This window comes from Chrysemys picta, chromosome 3 (genome assembly GCF_011386835.1).
Source record: "Chrysemys picta bellii isolate R12L10 chromosome 3, ASM1138683v2, whole genome shotgun sequence".
Classification (NCBI taxonomy): Eukaryota; Metazoa; Chordata; order Testudines; family Emydidae; genus Chrysemys; species Chrysemys picta.
Window position 1 is genome coordinate 92,717,531 of NC_088793.1, and position 8,221 is coordinate 92,725,751.

Sequence of the window (8,221 nt, forward strand, 5' to 3'; positions counted from 1 at the left end):
CATTGTGTGAAAAGGCAGTCTGATAAGCAGAAAGGGAGGTACAGTGATAAAACAGGTGGCCTTACTTGTTTTTGGCATGGGAGATGTGTCCAGTTTCACATTACTAATATGATCCAAACAATTAAAAATTAAATTATGGTTGAAAATAACAAGCTGCCATGAACTGAAAAAGAAAAGAAAAGTTCAGTTGAGATTGTCAGGATAGTCTTATCTAAAACTGTTGCCCCGGCATTGGTGCACCTTGGTATAAAAGTCATGAAACTGGACACTTTAGGAATCCCACAAGGTGCTAAGCACTCTGGCCCTGATTCAGCAAAGCACTTAAGCACATGCTTACTTTCAAGCATGAGAGTCCCACTGAAGTCCTTACAGATTTTGCTGGACCAGACTGCTGGGGACCTTGCACAATTGAGAAGGCAATAAGGGCTTAATGCTGGGCTTGAGATTTCTTGTCATGAACCAGTGCCAAGGCAGAAGAATGTGGGATAAGAATGGAGTTAATTTCTGAACTCCAAATTGGAAAAGAAAGGTAATCAAGTATCTTTTTTTTCTTTTCTTTTTAAATAATATACACTACAAACATGAGCTTATGATAGGGTATATGCCCCCCACAGATGCTGAAATGATTAATGTGGACTTGAAAGGCCAATTATGCTACCTGTCTGCACCTGGTGGTGGGAGGGATGAAGAGGGGGACACAGGCTTAATTAAAGATGACTGAATTAAAGTGGGGAGAGGAGCTGGGCTGGTTAGTTTAAATAGGGGATGTACCTATTGCATGGGGGTCTGCAGGGGAGAGAGGGAAGGAACTCTGTAATCACTCTCTGAGATTAGAGCATAGGGAGACCAGGATGATTAAGGAAGAAACCCACAGGAAGAGGAAGCCCTGGGATTTTTGCTTGAGTAGAGAAATCTGAGAGGTGGCCAGGAGACAGACAGACAGTAGCTACTGGGGTGGAGCTGCCTCTGGTTGTGTGCATTTAAAGAAGGATGGGCACTGGACTTGCAGGAGGAGAGCTCAGGGAGGCATTCCAGAAAGAAGCAGTGAGTGATGAAAAGTCAAGCCTGAGCAGGGCAGGAGTGGGTTTAAGATTTGGGAATTATTGGAGGATTCCAGGGAAGAGCCCTGTGACTCCTGGCCCTGAGAGAAGGGTGAATGTAGTGAGGCTGTGGGGGAGAAGGCCTGGTAAAAGGCTGCAGTAGGAAGGAGTCCAGGAAGGCCTCAGCCAGGAGTCAAATGGAGCAGACCTTGGCTGCTGGTTGTAGGGTCCCTGGATTGCAAGCCAGAGCCCAGATTCCTCTACAAGCCACTCATAAGATGTGAGGCCAGAGAAGGGGACTGAGATGATGGAGAGTCCTGAGGGCGGTGGGGGTTATGAAGACAATGGATTCCAGAGTGGGGGCTGAGAGGATGTTTCTTATAATGACATTTGGGTTTTCTGTTGGCCTTTTTCACTCCAGAAGGAGTAGACTTAAATGTGACCTGGGCAGAGTGGGAAGAGACACCAGTGGGGTCTGGAGAGACTTTCAGCAAGGGGCACTAGAAAGAGGAGAGCCTGCTACACTATGCCAGCCATAAGGAGGTGCTCTAGTGGTGAGTTCACTCTTCCACCAACCTTAATGTTATACTGGGGGTTGGTTAAGACTTCATTGAAGCTAGTGGGCATAACAGCTGCCCTTAATTCAGGATAAAGGTGAAAAGCAGTTAAATTAGCTATAGAAAAATAGCTGAGCTACTGCCCAAAGCACAGGCCACATGCAAGTAGGGTGACCAGATGACAGGAAGAAAATATCGGGACACAAGGGGGGGGGGGGGGTCACTGGCGGAGCAAAAAAAACCAAAAAACCGAGTGCTGGTGTAAGGACACAAACAGCTCCCTCTCCCAATTCCCTACTGTGACCCAGTGCTGCTGGCAGTCGGGGGCGGGAGCTGAGAACAGCCCAGGGCTGCGGGCAGTCAAAGGAGATTATGCACCCTTCCTTAGGTATGCATACCTTCAGCCTCTGGTTTTTAGGAGGGGGGGGGGGGGGAGAGAAACCAACAGAAAACAGCTGAGTGCTGCCGGCAGTCAGACGAGAAGAAAAAAAAAAGCCGAGAACAGCTGAGTGCTGCCGGCAGCCCGGCAGAGAAAAAAAAAAAAAAAAGCGGAGTGCAGCGTCCCGACCGAAGATCAATCGGGACGCGGGACAAATGCCTAAATATCGGGACGGTCCCGATTTTATCGGGACGTCTGGTCACCCTACATGCAAGCCTGGTTGGGAATCTGAGTTATGTAGGCAGAGGGTTTTGACTTGCATCTAAATAAAAATTCAGGGTGTTGGATATCATTGGATGGAATTCTGTGCGTATGAGAGAAGAAGCAGAAGCACCTGCATAAGGCAGTAAGGAAGCCTGATAGCCAGCCAGAGAAGCACTTGTACTGTGACCTTGAGAAATTGTAGAGGTTTTTTTGGGTAGAGTGCTGGCTGGAAGGAGGGTTGGAACTGTGAGCAAAGAAACTGTCTTCTGCTGTTTAATTCCTGCTGTGGTCTGAGAAACAGGACTTTTTTTTTCTTTTTAATGGTAAATAGACAGGATTGCACCCTTAGTTTCTCCCCTTATGTAAACAGCTCTCAAAACCCTGAATACTGGCTAACAGTTGGGGATCAAAAAGAGGTAAACAGAGAGGTTATGCTCCAGAGCTATGCTTCTACACCTATATGAAATCCTGTAAAACAGAAAGCAGTTGACCGCATCTCGCCTCCCCCCCCCTTCTCCCCCTCAGCACAGTGGGTATAAATAAGCACTAGACCTCCAAAGCACAGTGGGTATAAACAAATAAAGTTAAAACACATAAAGTTCCAAATATTGATCCCTGCATCTGTTTCCCAACGGAATGTAACTTCAAAGGAATAGAATTGTCATTGATAGCCAGATTTCTCCTCTATCAGGTTATATGCTTCAGTATTAGAAAGGTCATGCAGGCTAAAGAGTTTTTTACCATAAATTAGGGATGTATGCAGAGTAACTAGCAGATTTTCATGAAAAATGATAAGATGTACAACAAACATCAGGAAAACTTTAGAAGGAGCACTGCAGGCCCTTAGGCAACAACTTCAAAAGGAATAGCACAGATATGGGTTTTGTGGTGAAATCACTATAGCTCCCTCATGCCTCGCTACATACTTGAAATGAGCTGTTATCTCACTACCAACATGTGGCAAGTGTCAGGGTTACACTGTGCTTCAGCTGTTTCCCAGAAATGTTGGTTACAGATGAACTAACCCTAACATTTTCCCTTTATTTTGTATACAGTGAAATCTGTACCAGACCATAAGTATTAGATAGTGTTTTATTTAAAACACCAACTGCAAAGTATCCCCAAATGCTTATTTTAAATCATTTTAGGAGGCCATCTCCATTATGCAATTAACTTTTGTCAGTCTCTTGAGCAGTTGCTTAAACAGCAGTTCTGCTCTGTGACATAACTGTAAAAATGACTTTGTTATTCAGATATGCTTCCTCTGTGTGTTGAGTTGTTTTTCTTACTAACGCAAGCAAAATAAAAAGTTTTTATTACTACTTTACTCCTGCTAGCACTGCAGAGGCCAATAGTTATAGGAAGGTGAGAGGGATTCTCCTCTGGCTTGTGTATTATCAACAATTTTTAACTAAATTCCACTCATAGGGCCAATTGGGGAAAAAAAAATTAGGACAAACTCTGAAGATAATGGGGTTTCACAGCTGTAATTCAGAGCAGAATTTAGCCTGCTGAATATTTCTGTGTGTGTGTGTGTGTGTTTAAAAAAAAAAATCCCCAATTTGACTTTCAGATGCCACCTGAAGTTTCCAGAGCTAGCTGTTGCAAGGTGAACGAATTCTGATCTGAAAAACACTGAGATGCTGAGCATGAAATCCCCCATTTCAGTCAACTTTCAGAGGTCAATAACATTATGATCGTTTTCATTGTGCATGCAAACAGAACTTTATTAATGACTGTAGACTCCCAAATGGAAGGCTATAATAATGACTCGTTAGTCCAGCAGAGCGGTTTAGACTTGATCTGCAACTAAACACTAGTTGAAGACCTAATCCTATACTGTAGTGGATGTGGGCACACTCACTAGGAGTCCTGTTGAAGTCACTGGGCTCTATGTGGATAGAGGGGTCTGCCCACATTTATTGCAATGCAGAATTGGGGTCTAAAAGTGTATGAAATCTTATGGTCATGCAAGATTCATACAGAATTAATGAATTCATGCATTTTTGTTTGAGGTACTTATAGGAAAAATGTATGTGTCTTGTATGTAAGTCTGAATGCATAACAGCTGGAGCTGCTTTGCCAAAATGATCACTTTTGGCTGGTTAGGGGTCCAAATCACTCTAGTATTTCAATGGCGGGATCATGAAATGTTGTTATCCTTATTGTATGAGTAAAGGACAACGGAGCTGTGCTTAGCATGGCCTGGTTGAGGGGGTCACCCTAAACTGAGCCTCACTTGCTTATCAGGGGGTAGGAATGCCAAATCCCAGTGAACATGAGTGGGTGGGGACAGGAGTTTGTTTTAGAGGGGGGTGTCTAGAACTCTTTAAGCAGCACCCATGCTATTTGACCTACTCTCCAGTATTTAAACGATAGAGCTGATTAGACTCAGTTGAGAGTCCTTGTTTTCAGTTGGTGAGTCCTGGAGCTGCCATTTCTTCTGAGCAGGTCCAGAGGCTTAGCCTTAGACCTTGTGTGGGGACAGTAAGTACAGAGGCTGCACTGGCTGTGAGGTTCCCCACTATCTGCTGAAATCATTGAGAGCTGAGATTACTAACGGCTGGGTTAAGGTGCAGAACATTGCAGGAGCAGCAAACACCAGCAGCTAGTGGCAGCCGAGAGACAGTGGCCAGCAGTAGCAAAGAAGCAATGGCGCTAGCAGAGAGAGCATGGCCAGTGGTGGCAGTGGAGAGTGGCAGCTGAGAGACAGCAGCCAGTGGTGACCAGCGGTGGCTGAGAAGCAGTGGTAGCAGCAAGTGGTGGCAAAGAAACAGTGGCAGCTGTGAGGCAGCATCAGAGACATTACTTCATTGCCCCCTGCTGCCCCTGGAGGGGAAGGTAAACCCTGTGACCACCCCTCTGAACTCTGGGTCTTGCCTAACCAAGAATAGCTAACTGTGTGAGTGGGTTGCAGCAGGGGGAGAAGGAAGTGATGTGTTAAAAAGGACATTTGTTCATTGGACTTTCCCACTGCAAGGTGGGGAAACTGAGGCAAAGGACACTGTCTGTCACACTGTGCGGTTGGGTTTGCTCACGGACACATACTTTTGGATGTGGCTGTGGTGTTTTCCCAAATTAATGCTTGGTTCCCTTTCCTGTCCAATAAATGTTCTTTTGTTAAGCACAGACTCCGTGCTTGCTAGTGGGGAAATATTACCTCTTAGAGGCACCTACGGATAGTGCTAAATTTTCACAGATTAGTGGGTGGCGCTCAAGCCCATTCTGTTTTGTATTGTTAAGGGCGACCCTTAGATATTGAACCTGGCCCTTGTTGCTGCTGACTTCACCTGGTAGAAGGGTTACATGTATACTGAGACATGTAATGAAGGTTGCATACTGACAATATTCATTTATGGCCCATTTCATGCTAGCAGTATAAACATAAAACTACATTTAAAGTTAATGTCACTTTATAAACTGTGCTAAATTGCTGCATCTTTATTATATATATTACAGTAGCTCCTAGATGCCTCAACCAATATCAGGGCCTCCCTCTGCTAGGTGCTGTACAAATGCACAGTAAAACAGTTCCTGCCCAGAAGAGCTCTCATTCAGAATAGCCAGAGAGGAAAAAGTTGGGAGAAAGGGATAGACCGAAAAAGCAGAAGATTGGAAACTGCAACACACAATGATATAATGACATGTCCAAGATCATAAAGATTCTGTTGCAGAGCCAGAGGAGAACCCAAATCTATCAAGTCTAATCCAGTGCCATAATCAAAAGATCATTCATTCTTCCATGATGACAACAGGAAGCCTACACTTTTTTCATCTTTTTCAGGGCTCTGACAACCCTGCCATCCCTAAATCATTTCCCATTTAAACTCCATCCATCTGCTAATGGTACCATGCTATGGTACCTATTATTCTGTCTAAGGAGAAATGAGTGAGATGTAGTTAGATGTAGGAGTTACTGCAGTGAATGTCACAGTACTTACTCCCTAAGCAGGGCCCTAATTTAGGAAATTAATATAGCCACCTGCGGGTGGCTATATTACAACAGAAAAACTTCAAAAACAGACTCCAACGAGAAACTGCTGAGCTAGAATTGATATGCAAACTAGACACGATCAACTCCGGTTTGAATAAGGACTGGGAATGGCTGAGCCATTACAAACATTGAATCTATCTCCCCTTGTAAGTATTCTCACACTTGTTATCTAACTGTCTGTACTGAGCTAGCTTGATTATCACTTCAAAAGTTTGTTTTCTCTTAATTAATTGGCCTCTCAGAGGTGGTAAGACAACTCCCACCTGTTTATGCTCTCTGTATGTGTGTATATATATCTCCTCAATATATGTTCCATTCTATATGCATCCGAAGAAGTGGGCTGTAGTCCACGAAAGCTTATGCTCTAATAAATTTGTTAGTCTCTAAGGTGCCACAAGTCCTCCTGTTCTTCTTTTTATAAATAATTTGCTTACCTCTGCTTCGAACCAAACAAAATATTTATCCTTTAAAGGCGCCTGGAAAGGATTTTTTTTTTTTAAATTGAAAAGTTATTTCTTGCTTCCATTAAATACAATAGTGGCTTTGTGTGTATGTGTATGAGAACTTTTCTATGTTTTATATAAAGATCATGGCACACTTCAGCTTCTTTAAAGTATGATGAGATTTCCAGTGCCTAACTAGGTCATAAATATTGAATTTCTGTTAATATCATTATAACATGGTGGCTTGCCCTTAAGGGCTGAAGGGCCTGGGGCTGGTCAACCCTGATTACTGAATGAGCCACCTGTGACAGGGATCAGATAATTTCCTTATAAAGAGCAGCAGGAAGCAGGCAGGAAACTGAAGAGTGAGAGAGGCTCCTGCAGGGAAGAGTTTGACACCAGGGGAGTTTAGGAGCCAGACGGCTGAGCTCCAGACAGGTAAAGTCTGGGAATGGTATTTGCGTTAGAGTAGGGAAGACAGACCCCTTAGGAAGGAATAGTATAAAACCGGTGTAAAGACTAGGGGTTGGGCAACCAGGGGAGAGACCATTGAGCTCTATTCATAGAAAAATTGGGTGCCAGCCTGAGTAGAACTGGTGAAGGGTGAATCTAAGGAAACATCTACACAGCAATAAAAAAATTGCGGCTGACCTGGGTCAGGTAGAGTGTTACGGAATGACCTCTGGCCACGAGGGGGTGCTCATAAGGCAGCTGATCCTATTACTCATCTTTGTGAAGGTATCAAAGAACAATAACGGCCCACTGCTTCATGAGCTGATGTGCTAAGTGGAGGGCATGAAAGAAAATTGTGCAGAGATTTGTGAAAGCATGTTATGTATTAGGACTTCTAGTAGCAAAGGCTGTGGCGATATAGGGCCTTTTAGATTACAATTAAGGATAAAAGATCATCTGGTAGATCAATAAAGATCAATATGGTCAATATTTCAGCCTCAAAAAAAAATAATCAAAAATCTGTCAGCATCACTGTTTTGCTTCAGTGACTGCTCCTTTAGAAATATGCTGGAGGGGGGAAATTGTGTTTCTGCCACACCATATACTGTGCTGGTGGTCTTGCTGGTGCTCGTAGACATACATCTTGTTTTCCTCGAGCATCTTTTCTCCTGTCCAGTTTATCCTCAAGACTGTGAATAAAAAGACCTCATAAGCATGTGTGGATGTGTTTATAGGCCATAATTAACATTTCTAGACACTTTAGTCTCCCACCCAGAATTTTTATGATTAAAAAACAGATTTTTAAGAAGTTAGCCATTTAGAATTTTCTTTGTTTTGCAAGTTAGATTTTGGTGGATTTCAGCTTACTGAATGGAGCTCCACTGGCAAGTTGACCACTTTCTCAGAAAGGAAACAAAATGTCACTGAAGGCACACTTCCAAGTTTTGTCTTGTTTTCTTTAATTATCTTGATTTGCAGCTATTTCTATAGCACTCATAACCATAGTTTCTGAGTTAGCAATGTTTTGTACACAAATGCTTTTATGGACTTCCTGGTTTTCTGATTAAGATGGGGAAAAGAAGGCGGAGGCA

At 43.4% G+C, this 8,221-nt stretch overlaps 1 long non-coding RNA gene across 1 annotated transcript; it reads left to right on the forward strand.

The window, feature by feature from the left end:
• Positions 1-789: 789 nt before the first annotated feature.
• LOC135982330 (uncharacterized) lies at positions 790-4,149 on the forward strand. The gene is made up of 3 exons (XR_010599613.1): positions 790-1,044; positions 1,462-1,594; positions 3,814-4,149. It is a non-coding gene; the product is annotated as an uncharacterized LOC135982330 (long non-coding RNA).
• The last annotated feature ends 4,072 nt before the right edge of the window (positions 4,150-8,221 follow it).